The 15947-nt window shown below is 39.7% G+C and overlaps 1 protein-coding gene across 3 annotated transcripts in view; it reads left to right on the top strand.

The window, feature by feature from the left end:
- The first annotated feature begins 14457 nt into the window (after window positions 1–14457).
- The window catches only part of LOC126828351 (DNA repair protein REV1), a 33889-nt gene continuing 32399 nt past the window's right edge, over window positions 14458–15947 (top strand). Inside the window, exon 1 of one of the 3 annotated variants that reach the window (XM_050558070.2) lies at window positions 14458–14480. The gene's annotated coding sequence lies outside the window, so the exon portion shown is untranslated. The other 2 variants (XM_056102359.1, XM_050558069.2) reach the window with 2 other exon arrangements.

Below are 15947 nucleotides of genomic sequence, written 5' to 3'. Positions count from 1 at the left end.
AGAGAGAGAGAGGGGGGGAGGGGGTTAACGCCTAACCCCGTCCTAGAAAATCGTAAAACTGGTTATGGTCTATGAAATGAAAAGAAATGAAATGGGGTTTAACGTCCTACTGTTCTGCTCCTAAACTGGGCTAATGAAGAGAGACCATCCTAGTTCGTGTATAAAAGTCCTCAATACACCGTCTGTACCAAGCTCGCCCGTATAGTCAGTTCAAACCCGTTTGTAACTAGTTCTACCTCGTTTCCAATACGTCTAACTAGTTGGTAACCCGACCACCCCGTTCAGAGACAGTTCAACATGTCTTCCTCTCGTTCTTAGTGTGTTTGAACGTGCACTTATTGCGTGTGCAATCCCGTCAGCTCTCTAGGGCTATAAAAAAACCAGCGCGTTCTTGCCATTCCCTTGACTGCGACATCACCCTAGGTGGAAGCGGACGTTAAACCCTTAGTAAGAAGAAGTTGCCATTCCCCATCCCCGTTCAACGCCTCAAGAAATTCAAATATAGTACTACAGCTGCTTCCTGTGTTTCATCAGAGAAATGCTAGGACTTCCCGTGGGAAAGCAGCAAGTAATACGGCCCTCAAATGAACAACTCCAGATCAGGCCATAGTTGCTGAGCCTCCTGAGTCTGTCCCAGGACCCGTAGATCTCCACTCTGTCTCAGTAGATGATATGGAGAGCATCAGAAGTCCCTGAATAAAACCAAGACTTACACACATCTCATTCCGGCCGTACTGCTAATTGATGCTTGACCACGTCACGTTGTAACATGTCCCTAGTATCATTTATTTTTTTGTTCCTGATATATCTGAATCAAATCACACTTATTGTTATACGTGCAAAGAAGGGAGAAGGGGGATAAATAAACACACAGTATTGGGCTATTCTTATTTTAAGGGTTTGTCAATAAGAGAGAGAGAGAGAGAGAGAGAGAGAGAGAGAGAGAGAGAGATGAATTTAACGTCCTCTTGACACAAACTATAGCTCATTTCGAGACTAACACATGGTTCAATTATATTTCATTAATTCGCTTGCGCGTAGGGGGTTTAGTAGGGGGTGAAACCGGATAACCCGGGGAAAACCCTCGAGTACGGACAGGCAACCCTACTACTCCTTGTCACGTACGAGCGAGGAATCGAAACCACGCCACATGACTCAATGACAGACCTTATGATGCAATGCGCACGCGTTAATCGTTCAAGCCCCCTCCCCCCAGTTGGAATTCGAAATAAGAGTAGACCATAGCGCCGCTGTCCGAGTAAAATTTCCCCCATAGTACACTGTATGGCACATGCCCGGTTTCATTAGCCCAGTCGGTTCAGAAAAGTAGGACGTTAAACCCCATTTCATTTCATTTCCTTGGATACAGAATTGTACATTTCAGGTTTCTAAGACCGGAAAACATGAATATAAATCATTTTAATAGTAAGTCCAGTTTGCATTTATTACTGAATATAGATAATATCGTAACGAACTGCAATAAATACGTTTCAAGTGATCTGATTGGTTAATAATAAAGGAAAGTCCTTGGATGGGAATGACAAACTTTCGCAGCCGTGGCGTTTACAAAATCCAGAACGTGATCTATGTCAATAACTTTAGAAGTCGATAGACCTCTTCGTCTGCTTCATGTAAAGTTTATAATAACTCTTATCCCCGTTATCTAATCCTATAACTTCCAAGAATTCCCTACGTACAGCCTATAGGGCAGAGGGGGCAAAACGACGTACATTATTACAACAAATGACTTTGAACGTGACAGAAATATTGAAGGGGTAATCCCGATATTGTGTAATATACGTGAGTTTAAACATAACATACGTTTGAATAAACATGAAAATGTAAAAAAAAACGAAAAAAAAAAAAACGTGCATTTACCGTATCTGAAAGTTTCAGCTCTTCAGCTCAAAATATTATGTCTTGGAAATGTTGGTCTAAATTACTTATCTGCCTAACAAGTGTCCTCATAAATAGAACGAAACTATGGTAAGTTAAAGGACGAGGTTATTCAGACACTGATTCAGTCAGCAGATCGAAATTTGTCGCCAATCAAAACAAAACTGAGAATAAACGTTTCTAAGGGTCTTTCAAACATAAATAATCAAATGTTTTTCATTAAAATGTGTTGGCTTATTTCATCTATCAAAGCCGGTAAGAATACTTCATCAAGTGCTGATTAACTTCCTCTTTGCGGGAAGAGAAAACACACACTTGTTTTCCTCAATCTGATCGAAAGGTTGTTATTTTCTGTCTTAAACCAGCTAGGTGTACAATCCCTTATAGGCCGTTGGCAGTGTTCTCTTTATATCTAAATTGCCCGCGAGCTCGACACTGATTATCCGAGAAATAGCTTCCTTATAGCGATACATCCAGGATCATTAAAGTTGTCATCGGGTATATTATATGGTTTCGTTATATAGACTTACGGCTATTATACCACACAACTTGCCAATACATGCAATACCATTATTCATTATTCAGAAGCTATGAACAATTCCTATTATATGAGCCTTTTGATTTTTTAGGTAACTGCAATGACGCCCCATGCCATGCTTCTGTGATTAATTTCTTTATAACCATATTATATAGAGACCGTATGTGCTATTTAACAACCGACTCGTTATTCCTCGGCAACTGTAGGCCTAATTAATTGTTTTACAACCAGTTGGTTTGGTTATAATCAAATCCTGCTTTCCGCAGAGCGCTTCTTGATCTATTTCTGTATCAGCCAACAATCACAATATCATGAAATAAAAGTAATGAAATTAAGCAAAAACCGAAACCTAAATTCATTGGATAGGTTACAATTTTATAGTGAATAAAATGTCTGATCTGATCCCAGAATGTGGTGCTCTGGTGTGATTATCTTAAATTATTTATTTATTTCAATCAATCTATTACAAACGTTCAACGCTTTGTGTATTCTACACGTCGAAATATCAGAGAGAAACAAATCGATAAAGAAACAAAGACGAGCCGTAGCACTGAATTATTGAAATAAACTACTTTAGAGTAAGGAGCATAAAAACCATTTAACGATATATTGACAATTTAACATAAACATGTAGAAGAGATTTTATTTTTAGTCAATTGAGAAGAATTTTCCGTTTCGGTCTTTTTAATTAAAAGTTATGAATGGCTGGAGTGGAAATCGATACTAAATCAATCGACAGGTACAACTTTGTTCATATTCCACACTTGTTTGGCCGAAGCCATTTGCGTGTAAATATCTCAGTTTCTCGAAGCCTTCCTAAATATCAATTATATATTTTAATGCATATAAAACCATTAGGTTCAAAGTAATTTAATTGATTTAAATATGGATGGTCGATACTTTCATTTGACAGCCAGAACAACAAATTACATGTTTTTTATTACAAATTTAAATTGATTTGAATGAGTAATGTGATAATGGAGAGAGATATTGTTGCTGCAAATTGTCATAAAATGGAAGATAAAACAATAGTGTTGGCATTATGTTAATTGAATATAAAAGTTGTGCACTAAATCTAAATTTACTTATGGCAGTCCTTTAATGCGTCTTGAGGATACATGTTTGCTATATTGTACGAATGATAATCAAGATATGCATGCAAAGCGTGGAAATACGCTCACACAGCCGGTGTGCCTTAAAAAGCCATACCGATACACAGAAACCTATTAAAAAATAAATTTGGGCTGTTCACAAAAATTAATAAAAATCTTTGCCTGAACGGTTACGGAGAGCTGAAAATCGATGGGGTCGGTCCTCTCATGATACAATGCTTCACACCAAATTAAAGAAGTTTTCTGAAAGGGGTGTAACCCCGGAACGGAAGGTCGCAGAGCGCTGAATATAGGGTTCGTCATCCCATGAACCCCAATGATTGTCTTCAAACCAAATTTAAGGATTATCCGTTAAAACCTGTTGTCTCGGTCGCGTTAGCAAGGTTTTCTTAAAGGGGGAATAGCTCTAGATCGAAAGGTCGCGGAGTGCTGAAAATCGACAGGGTTTGTCCTTTGTTAATCCCAATGCTTTACACCAAATTTGAATAAAAAAATTGTAGCCCCTATCGCGTTAAAAAGCTAATTATTAGTTTTTATGTCTTTAACATATAATAACAATGACAGTAATGGATTGTTGTAATACTATAGGGTCTATATTATACTGCAGAGGTTACCTAAGTTCTGTAAAAGATGCTCTGGTTAATGTATTGAAGTCGTTAGCTAGTACCAGTGACAACGAGAACCAGGTTAACAAACATGTATCTGGTAGATTAAAATCGCGCTTCGACCTCTAGCTGGCCGGTCACCTCTGGCTTGTGTTTGTTGTTTCGATCCCTGGTGTGAGCGTATGTGGCTTGGAGATAGGGGCGTTTACTCCGGGTACTCCGGTTTCCTCCCGCAGGAAAGATCCCTGCGCGTGCGCTAAGATAATAAAAATGAAAAATAAGACTTGTCTGCGATATCACCTTCGGTGGAAGCAGACGTTAAACACCAAGAACAACAACATACGATTTGGTGTTCGTGACCCAGGATCGACGCTTTGGAAGAAAACAGCAATCAAAAGAAATCTATCTGGTGGACAGATTTAGTGGAAATCTTCAGCAAATGGGTAAACGCATTTTTTTAAAAAATTCAACATGTTTAACCAGACCAATTAATATAAGATAAAAATGAAGTAAGATAGGTGTTTGAAGTTCAACTGTATAGGGAATAAAATACATTAATTATTAAGTTTTGATGGACAGGTTTATAAACAGTGTAAGGATAGAATAAGGAAACTGAATAGGGAATAAAATAAAGAATTAATGATGTCTACGTTCTAAGTAGGAAGAAAGTTCGGAAATGGAAACTTTGCGCAGTTGAAACAAAACTCCATAAGAATTGTTCTTCTTCAGGCATAGATCGTAACTACATATTTCGAAAAGTCTATAGGGAGGTTGAAGACTTGATGTTTGTTTGTACATGAATGTAATGTACCTGTATATGTATTTGTGTTTAGTAGAATTATGTTAAAGTATAAACCTGTGTAAATCGCTAGCAAGCGTGTAGGTTTAGGGTAATGGAAAATGCCCAAGGAAAATTTAGACCCTTTTAAATTCGCGAGATAGCGTGTTGGTCGGTATTAGGTTCAAAATGAAGGTTCAAAGTGAAACAGTTTGTCTTGCAATATATAGCGAGTAGAATTGCAATGGTACCGGTATCCGTTTCCAGATTTTCATTTTGTTTTGTAAAAACAAAATTTATAAAGAAGAATAAGTTCAAAGTATGAGTTAAAAGCGGGAAATCATACCATGGAAAAAAGGAAACTTAAATTTGGATTCGAATGTGCGGTTATATAAGCAGTCGAATAAATTTTGAATTCTCGGACATGCCATGCGTAGTGTATACGTAAAACCATACTTAATGTCAAGGAAAATGTCAAGAACTTATTTGTAAATTGTTCCATGTTATATGTGTTGAAAGTAAGAAATAATAATAGCTCACGGATATGTTGGATTGGTTATTAGAACCATGAATATAATAAAATTTCGTCTTGAAATAAATATTGATCACATTTATTTCAAGACGCAGTTTGATAATTAATTGAAATGCGGTTTTGTTTGAATTCAGAACAGAAATTAATTCACGGAAAACAGTGAAAATGTTAAGATGAGATATCTATATTATTTAGAAACATACGGTACCGCCAATGTCAAATAGGCGGCAAATTGATTAATGAAGTCGGACAGATACACAGAATACGTGTTTCTATATAAGCTTGGAGGGTATACAAAAAGCTGTGTATAGGTTCAATGTTAAAACGGGTATAGTCTTAACGAGAGGAAATAAATGGAATGAGAGTACAGAGTCTGTTTTTGGTAGACGATTTTCTAATGAGTACTAATGAGGTAGAAAACTGTTCACTGTTAACAGGTAATACTAATAGGTAAAATATTAGTAATGCAATGAGTGCTTAGGTTATTAATGACTAAAGCTGTATGTGGGTTGAATGAGGTGCGCGTAAAATAGGATGTCATCAAATAGTGGCCATGTTTGTGTGGCATCCTTGCTAATGTAACACTAAGAAAAAAAAATAGGTAGATTAATGAGACTAGGTCAAAACGTTAAATTACTGATGGTGGGTTGTTAAGGTCACCATGTAATTGTTTTGGCGGAATTATAAAAATAAAGGAAATTATAAAATGGTAAATTAATGAGTTAAGGTCAAAAGGTCAAATGTGATTAACCACTGTTTAGAATTCTGATGATTAAAGAGACACATCAACGTTTATTAATAATTAAATGAAGTTTTAATTGTAATTAAGAGTAAGGGTTAATAATAAGATTCAGAAATAATGTTAGATTAATATTGAAATAAAGTTTTAAAAGAGGAATATATTGATTTTGGTCTGATGACAATGACATGTTTGATTTGAGGATGAATGAATTTGTCCGAACACAAGTCGCCAAAAGAAGTGCTGATTGGAAATTCTTAAAGTCGGGACTTCTAAAGAAACGTTAAAAGTTAAAAGTTAAAAATGAAACTGAACTTTAACAATATTAAGTGTGGTGTAATAATATTTTGAAATTAGGACACATGAGGAATTTAGGAACATTTTAGTTATATTTTTCCGTGTTTAGGTTAAAGTGAAGAAAACGAACAATAGGACATGGCATTTATTTAGAGTTAAGCAACAGTGAAATTACATTGACTTTAAAACAATGTTATTTATTGTGTTATAATGTGAATCAGTGCAATGACATTATTGTAGGACTTGAAATATTTCACGGACAAGTAAAAGTTTATAGTACCTATTATTAGTGATTATTTAAAGATTGTTTGCGACATAGAAGGACAATTTTGAAAGTATTTGTATTGTATTGTGATTTTGTTGTCATTTCGATTATTTAAAGATTGTTCGCGACATGGAATGACAATTCTGAAAGTATTTGTATTGTATTGTGATTTTGTTGTCATTTCGATTTTTTTTATTTACTCATTATTAACATTATTGGTGTTAATGCCTGACATACTTACATCTATAATATAAATCTTATTTACAACAGCGGTAATCAATATTTCAGTATATGAAGAATTTTAATGACCTGTAAATATTTGAGAACTGAATAAGCTCATATCTAATCAAATAATATCGAGGATCATACAAAAAGAACATAGTGTGTCTTGATCTGTTGAGTGTTCGGACATTGACCCACAATCAATAATAACCCCAGCATGTGCCGTTAACAACCCTTATTTACACATTTTTCTATTTTGCTTATTATTATTAAGTCTATTGAAAAACTGTTCTGTTATATAACTTTACTTGCAAAAATGTCAAGATTAAAGACACATTTTGTAACTGAAAAAGCCACCAGGCCACCGAGTCAAACGGCAACACCTATGAATTCGATATTTCATTTATATTTTGTATTCATTTTACCGGGCTAAATTTTATTGCAGATATTTCTTTTGGCCTCAATATGAATTATTAATTAGACATTAATTCACATGATAAGCCCATAATAAACTCTCTAGATTAACGGATGGTTGTGATTTTAAACCGACTGAAACATGGCAGTCATTTAATAATTCAATTGGGCCTTTGTTTGTCATCGTCATGAAAACAGAGACTGCGCTATTCTTCAACTTCCCTCAGAATGAAGTATTTTGACATAAACTTTCATTATTCCTTTTTCATTATCTGTTTTTTTTATCTATTTTAGCGATAACTGTCAGGTCTTTATCTAAATCTTACATAATGGATCTTTAAGGGTAATGTCGTAAATACCGCTAAATAAATTTATTTCATACCGATTATTTAACGCACAATCCACCACAATTAAACCGGGATGGCTGTGAAAAGCGATATAATCGGAAACGGTGTGGAAATTTCCAATTTGTGAAGTGACCAGGAACACACACGCCTCTATCATAATTGTAATGACAAGAAGCGCATAGCGGCATACTGAAGATAGGAAATAATGGACTCCTTTCATTTTCATACAATAAATGACGTTTACAATTAAACTAAATACAAATAATGAGTAGCCTTTAGGGTGCCCACAGGGTTTTAAAACTTAATCAATAATTATCAAAGTTTGAAGTTAGATGGGTTAATGCGTCTCAATTTGACGTCAATGTGTATAACTGTCGCTGTTATAGTATTCTTACGTTTCTAAAATTATGTAAGATACATTATGTAAGATCTAAATCTGCCTACTGCGTGTTTTTTTTCTGGCTTCAAATGTTATATAAATTATTATTTAGACATGTATTAACATAACAAACCTATATTCAACTTTCTTGACTATCGGATGGCTGAAATATTTAGTGCCATTATCTTCGTTAAACATAGCCGCGGTAGCTCAATGGGTAAGACGCTGGCTCATGTCTGGAAAGGACAGCGTCTAGTTGTTCCGATGGAACAAAAAACGGAGGTCCTGTGTACACAGTGGTATGCTGTCCGGGCAAATGTATGTCCCCGAACAATCCGCTTTTGCTTTTGGCGAAACACTGTGGCGCGGTGGGTATGGCACTGGTTCGCTTACCTAGAGGTCGAAAAAATTCTTCTGAATTTTCAAGCGTGGTTTTCCTCGTCTGTGATGTAGGTTGAAGGGACTGATCACGGACGACGTCTCGTCCTCCGGGTGACCCGCAAAAACTAGGTCCCGTGCACGTAAAATTAGCTTTCACAGCAGGCCGGAGCATCGCTGTCTGGACAAAATTTCGCTCATAGCATATGGCATGACGCATGCCCGTTCTTATTAGTTCAGATGGAGCAGAATTAGTGGGACGTTATATACCGTTTAATTTCTAAATCCTTCGCGTGTCAGTAAGTCGCTGGCTCGCTAACCGAGAGGTCGCAGGTTCCACCACGATGTTCCTCGTGATTTCCCCTTCCTGTTGTGCGGGACGGACGGTGGACCTGGCAATACCGAAGGAATCTAGAAGGGGGGGGGGGGGTCTCCCTAATTCATGCCTATTTATAAACATTTAAACGTGCGTGACCTTTGACCTTGCACGTGCGTGACCTTGCACAGGATGATCTGACCTTGAACGTGGGTGACATTGCACTGGATGACCCCTTGCTCATGCGTGACCTAGTTCGAGAGAGGTGCGCGCGCACACGGGAAAGAAAAAGGGGAAGAAGAAGGAAAGAGAGAGAGAGAGAGAGAGAGCATAGGCGTACGAGCCAGGGGGGCAGGGGGGCAGCTGCCCCCCTAACTTTCGGGCAAGCTGCCTTTTCGGGCAGACGGGTAAAGTGACAAAAAAATTTATTTCATCTACTTGGCAAAATAAGGTGACCGAAATCTAATAAAACACTAATTTTAGGGGCTGGAATAGCAGTAAAACGCGTTTGCGGCCGTCAAATATTCCAAAATTTTCTTGGGGGGTCCATACATTGTCAAGGTCAGCTCGGCTTCTTCGCCTCTCGAAGAAAACCGTCTGTAAACCTGAAATTTTTTCGGGCATTTCTAGTTTTGCTTCCCTAACTGTCATCGAGCCCTAATAAAGCACAAATTTTACTTTTATTTTAATTGAATACCACGAATTTGTACTGAGTTGACTATGGATTAAAACATTTTGTCTGAAGCCACTCTACTTTGTGCGACATTTTTCGGGCATCGATTATTATTTGTGAATGCAGCTGCAACAGTCTGATTGGATGGTTGGAATTCAGAATGGGATTTCGGTTACAAAACCATTGGATACTTTTGGAGTTGCTTACACGGGTAAGAATAGCAGAAAACGCATTTGCGGTGGTTAAATTTTCAAAAATTTCTCCGGGAGGGTGAGGCCCCCATACCCCGCGACGATTGATTGGTTGTTTGGAAATCGGGTCAGCCAGGCAGGCTAAATTGGACCAAATTGAAGTTGCTGTATTCACAGGCTGGAATAGCCGGAAAACGTGTTTGCGGCAGTTAAATTTTAAAAATTTTCTCCCAACGGTAAACGATTGATCTTTTGATTGGAATTTGAGCCAGCCATATTAATTAGCCTATATTAGACCGCTTTGAAGTTGCTTTGTCACGGGCTGAAATAGCAGAAAAACATGTTTGCAGCCGTCAAATATTCCAAAATTTTCTTGGGGGGGGGGGGGCGGGGTCCACACAAGGTAAGCTCCGATCCTGCGCCTCTCGAGGAAGACCGCGCCGCTTTCTGTAAACCCGAAATTTTTTCGGGCATTTCGGGTTCCTGCCCCCCTAACTGTCATCGAGCCCGTACGCCTATGAGAGAGAGAGAGAGAGAGAGGGGGAAAGGGGGGGGGCGTGTCCTGAACGACTTTCTTCCATTTTTCTTGACCACTGACGGCGTCGATCGTTGGTGTTGTCTTTCTTGAAAGCAACGAAGGAATTTCTTTGTACGGCCCCTTGGCGCATTATCTCTCGACCTTCGTAATCGCTTTGCTGTTTCTTCTCGTAGTCGGTCATTTCCTTGTTGTTGGGATCCAAGCGGACGGGTTGATTGGCCAAATGATTGTAGATGGGAACCAGATTCCACAAATCATCCAGTTTAGTGCTCAGGACATCCAGGATATGTCTGAGCGATTCGTAGTCGTCACTCTTGATGTGTGTTTCCATTTCGATCGATCCCTTGGCCTCTTCGCCCCTTACACCATTGAAACAATACGAGAGATCGATGCTGTGGTGTTCCCGGCATAGCTTTACTTATTTTATTTCGGTCGAGGGCGACGAAGAATGAATGCGTAAGCCGATCGTATTGTTGTTTCAGTGGTCAGGTAATGTGACCATAGACAGACCCACTTCCTATTCCCGATGATCGACGAGAAGTGGCGGATCCAGGTGTGTGTGATACGTGGAGACTTTGTTGTCGGGATACCACGGCATGGAACTGTCACTAGGGAGCGTGAGGTAAAAGGGTCGGTCGTTGTTCATTATGTTTGGTTTTCAAGGTCGGAAAAGGTCGGAAAGGAAAAGGTAACAGGTAACAGGTAACCCAGGGTACTGGAGAGCAAGGCCGTCCACAACGTGGTCTGCGATTCTTCGGGTTTGAAAGCCAATTGGGACAAGGGAACACCCGCCACGACGTACATTAAAATCACTTGACAGAAAAAGACGATTTCCGCGTGTGGCACACGTTTTCCCAAGAGTGACCAAAATTGTGGGATGTCGCGGATGTGGACGTGGTTTCGTCTTGCAGTAAAGCCAACCGTACGGCCGTACCGATGTCCATTGTTCTCTTTTTCTTTGTGAGGGGGCGTGGGGGTGTTGTCAACACCCATTTGGGTTCCGGACGAACGTCTTTGGGCGCCATGCCGATGGTCCGATGTCGTCTGGCGTTGTAAGCCCGAACCAATTCGTCTAGCACGTCGATGTACCGTTGGGTTTGTCGATGAGTGAAGTATCGCCACATGCGCTCTTTCAATGTCCGTTGAAATCGTTCCACTACACTGGCACTGGTTTCTTTTTTAGGTAAGCTTGCAATTTTCGATTGAGGAATTCGGTGCCTTTGCCCGTTTGAAGCCACTGGGGTTGTCGACTTTGAAAGATTCGACGAAAGGCGTCCACCCCAAACTATCTCCCGTCTTGTTTTTGAGGGGCAACACCCAAGCGTACTTGGAAAACACGTCGATGACGCACAGCAAATACCGGTATCCCTCATTTTATTGGGCCAAGGCGACACATCGCTCACGTTGGCTTGCCACTGATGGCTGATGCCGGCCACCACCGTTGAGGACCGAGAGAATTTCTTTTTCAGTGGTTTGTGCAAGGTGTACGGTCTTTGTTGTTTCAGCTTTGCCTTGACTTTGACCAAGGGCACACTGGTAGCTTTGTGGAGACCAAGGGCTCCACCGAAAGCGGCCGGGTAGGTGTACTCGTAGTAGGGGTATCCGTACTTGAGATTTTTTTCTTTCTCGGGCGTCGCGGTGGAACGGGAATCCGTGCGGGTGGCGTGGACAACACGTTCCATCGTTCTTGATTGCCGATGGCTTCGCGCGGTACGTTCGTGACTTTCAAACTTTGCATCACGCCAAACCATCCCAGTGGAGCCTGAGTATTCTTTCGCCGACGAACCAAATCGTTCACGATGTCGATGGCATTGGTGCCGGGTACGCCATTTCGAACCAATTCCAAATTCTCGTTCCACGACCAAGGTGTTTTTTCCTTTAGGTGTTTCAACAAAAGGCGAGCTCGATGTTGAAAGACTCGGGGGACCGACTCCAGGATGGGTGCCTGCGAGACCACGCCAGCTGTCCCTTCTTCTTCTTTTTGTTCGGGTATTTTCTCGTCCGGCAAGGGAATTAAGAAAGCGTCGCGGGGCATTAGCGGTTCGGGGTCGGGCCATTGCTGATCTTCCAATCCTCTCAGAAATTCGTCCATCTCGGGATCATTTCGTCGTTCTTCTTCCATCTGACACTTCCACATGACGCGGATGGTCTGCATACCGTACTGCTCCTGGAGTCGACGGTGACGTTCCTGGGTCTTCTGGTACAAGTCTCTCATACTGCAAGATGGATCGTAGGGATGTTTATGTTGGACGTCTTGGACGGGTCCCGGAAAACATTTGGGACAATCGTGAAAGGCACACCCGTGAAATTCGTACACTGTGCCCGTGGTCGTGTCTATACCATCCAAACTGTAAGGTCCGACTCTGCATTCACTGCCGTTACGGACGTGTCGAATGTTTGGTAGAGGGGTCTGGTTTCCAAAAGCTGTCATGGTCTGTCGGTGTTGTTCCCATTCCAACCATCGAAGTGCTTTGTTGGGCTGTTGTCGAGGCTGGAAGCGATGCCAGTCTTTATCCGGTTTCGGTTCTTGCATCAGGGCTCGAGGAATGACGACGAGGGCGTCTTTCTTCGGGTAGTGCGTGCGTAGCACCCGACTGCAGACGGAAGACAAGGTCAGGCTTTTCTCAAAGGGATCGATTCCCGTGTCCATGAGGAATATCTCGCGAAACACACCGGCGTAAGACATTTACATCGCTTCGACAGTAGGCGAGAATCTCTTGGCGAAAATCAAAGATGTCGTGACTGTGCTGCTCGTACCACTTGTGAAATTTCTCTCGTTCCGATACACTCATGCCATCTGGATCGTAATCGGTGTCTGGAGGATAGGCGCCCACGTAATCTTCATTCTCCGGTCTGTTGAAGTGGTGAGGGAAATAACCTTTCTTGATTTCTTGCAGGCCGAAGGTCTTGGGCATGTCCCGTAAAAGCATAGGTAAAAAGTTGAGGGAATCGTTAGGGCGCAGGGGTCACTCAGTGCAAGGTCACGGGGTCACGATCACGGGCGAGCTTGGTACATACGTATTGAGGACTATTTATGCACGAACTATGATCGTATTATAGACCATAACCAGTTTTACGATTTTCTAGGACGGAGTAGGTCGTTTTTGAGAACTAGTTTAAACTTGTTTGGTATTTCAGCGCACGTTTTCTTCGGCGATAATATGTAGGTCTAATGCAAGTGTAATGTGGCCGTTTCCATGTAACCGGTTTCTGTCCAAGCGAACATTTGTTACAAATTAAGGTCTAGATAATTTTATTTAGTTGCCTATAGATTTTTTTCAGAAATCTGTATTTTTACAAGGTCTAGGGAATATGGATGAGAGGGATACCACGCTGAAGAAAAAAAACGAATAACTTTCTCGGCAACATGTGATCGAACCTCATTCCCGGGAATTAATGGTGATTTTAGATCCATTTATCTATAACTCGTTCTCCTTGCTGTTTCTCTCTTTTACTGGCTGAGGGAGCTCGAGGTTAGAGGCTAGCCTTCCTAGGTTTTGGTTCATAATCATGATGTAGCCACGATGGCTCGGGGAGTGAGACGCTGGTTCACTAACCAGGGGCTAGCTTCCAGAGAGAAGGCCTACGATCTGGGTGCTTGCAAAGAAAATTCACCTGAATTTTTCAGCGTGGTTTCGCCTTGTCAATGGTGAAGGGCGGGACAGTGTCAAGTCGTTCGGACGGGGCGAAAAATGGAGTTTACACGTAAAAGAACCCATGACAGTTGTAATTCATTGCACACTGTATGGCGTAGTCTAGGCCTATCGTATGTCTGTCTTATCCCAGTTGGAGAAGAAAAGTAGGAGGTTAAACCCCATTTAATTTCATTTATTCATAATCGTGACATTAATGCGAGAGGGGGGTAATCATGTATAAAGACATGTTTATTAAAAACTCCAGGTAGTCAACCACCATCTACTGGCATGAACCTTGCATTGCATTATAACTTATAACTAATATAAGAAGGTCCATGATATAGATAAGACATGTTGGGCTCTTTCTGAGAAAAGGAATAGAATCTAAGGAATGCTTTTTTGTTTTAAAAACTGTTTTATATAGCCCAAGACAAGGTCTGGGTGCAATATTGAAGTCATTGAGAATAGAAGAATAGTGGTCCATTTTGGATTTCCCTTTTATAGATAATAAACTTCGATCGTGGTGGGCCGTTTGACAACCGAGAGCAAAGGGGGCGTAACTCGTACTTTATTGATTAGAGTTATTCCCCTTGGCTGATATTAAGTGGTGTGCGTGCGTGTAGGGGTATATTTTGAATTTTACGGTCTTGAATTCGTGAATTTTGCTTGACATAGACTATGATGACTAATATATTTTCTGTTTGTCGTACTTCTATTATCACAGCATGGAATATTTAAATCATGTTTTCATTGGATTGATACTAAAAAAAAATAATCTGAAAGTAAAAGTAGGCCTCAAGTGAAAGAAAGACTAAAACGTGGGCCCACAAAATTACAAATAAGAAAGATGCATGTATGTATGCATACTTTGCAGTTCTTACCAGACTTTAACGTTACACATTATTTCTTTTAAATAAAGTAATTATGCCGTCGATCTAGCATTATTATTAAATTATACACAGACCTGGTGTAATGTTGATTAGTGAATGAACATTTTCCACTTAAAGTAGCTAAGTCTCTAACAATATTATCCAAATTCTTCAACATTGAAAACACGAATTAATTGTCAATTTAAATCAACATTGATGTTGTGATCTTACTGGGAAAATATGGGTTTCTGATATCCAGTATTCAAGACAAAATAAACATTTTACCATTGGTACACTAATCGTGTACCATAATGTTTTTCAGCGTCATTTGTAACAAGGGACTCGAAAAACAAGGCTAGGCATATTCCACAAGTGATGTCAAATGGTGACGTCATATTCTTATCTGGAGAGCATGCGCAATAAATACTATCAGTGTAGAATGGAATAACAAGATGCTAGAGATTGCCATTCGCTCAAGACTTCTGGCGTATTTCGCTGAATACAACTGATTAATGTAGATCAGTTTATATACATTCATATTACATTATTATATGTGTTGCAACTTGCAACCCATTTGTGTCAATTTCTAGATCTCAAATATTAGCGACTTAGCTCCTTTAAGACTAAGTAGAGATTAACAATTTGATTGGTTGAGATTTTGGGGCACTATTGACTATATAGTTATTAGTACCGGCATTAGTATTCTTTTGATATCCATCACGGTCTTTGGCCAATCCTTATACAGTACTTGACATTTATTCACAGTCAGTTCATGAGACAAAGGTAAGCATTTTTTCCCATCCACTGGAGCCAGGTGTTATGCGCATGCGCTATACTGTTGTCAGAAATTGATGACATCACCCACTATTTGACGTCAGAACCCCTCATACGTCACTCTTTTTCTGACTTACTTGCTATTAATTATTTTTTTTGTGGGTAAATTCATAGTTTTAGATTTTTAAATATTTGCTGTCAAGTATTTTTGTGGGTAAATTCATAGTTTTAGATTTTTAAATGATTGAATTTGAAATAATTATCAAAACCCATTAAGTACGAACTGTTTCTTGTTGTTTTTCTTCTTTTTTTTCTTTTTTTTTGGGGGGGGGGGGCCATTTGTAATTTGAATTTTAAACTTGATTTTCTAATTTTAAAAATTAATTTTCAAAACTATTTCACAATTTTAAAAATTAATTTTCAGAACTATTTCATAATTTTAATATTTA

Source organism: Patella vulgata, chromosome 7 (genome assembly GCF_932274485.2).
Source record: "Patella vulgata chromosome 7, xgPatVulg1.2, whole genome shotgun sequence".
Lineage (NCBI taxonomy): Eukaryota > Metazoa > Mollusca > Gastropoda > Patellidae > Patella > Patella vulgata.
Note: the sequence above shows the minus strand (reverse complement) of the source record. Positions and strands in the feature narration are given on the sequence as shown.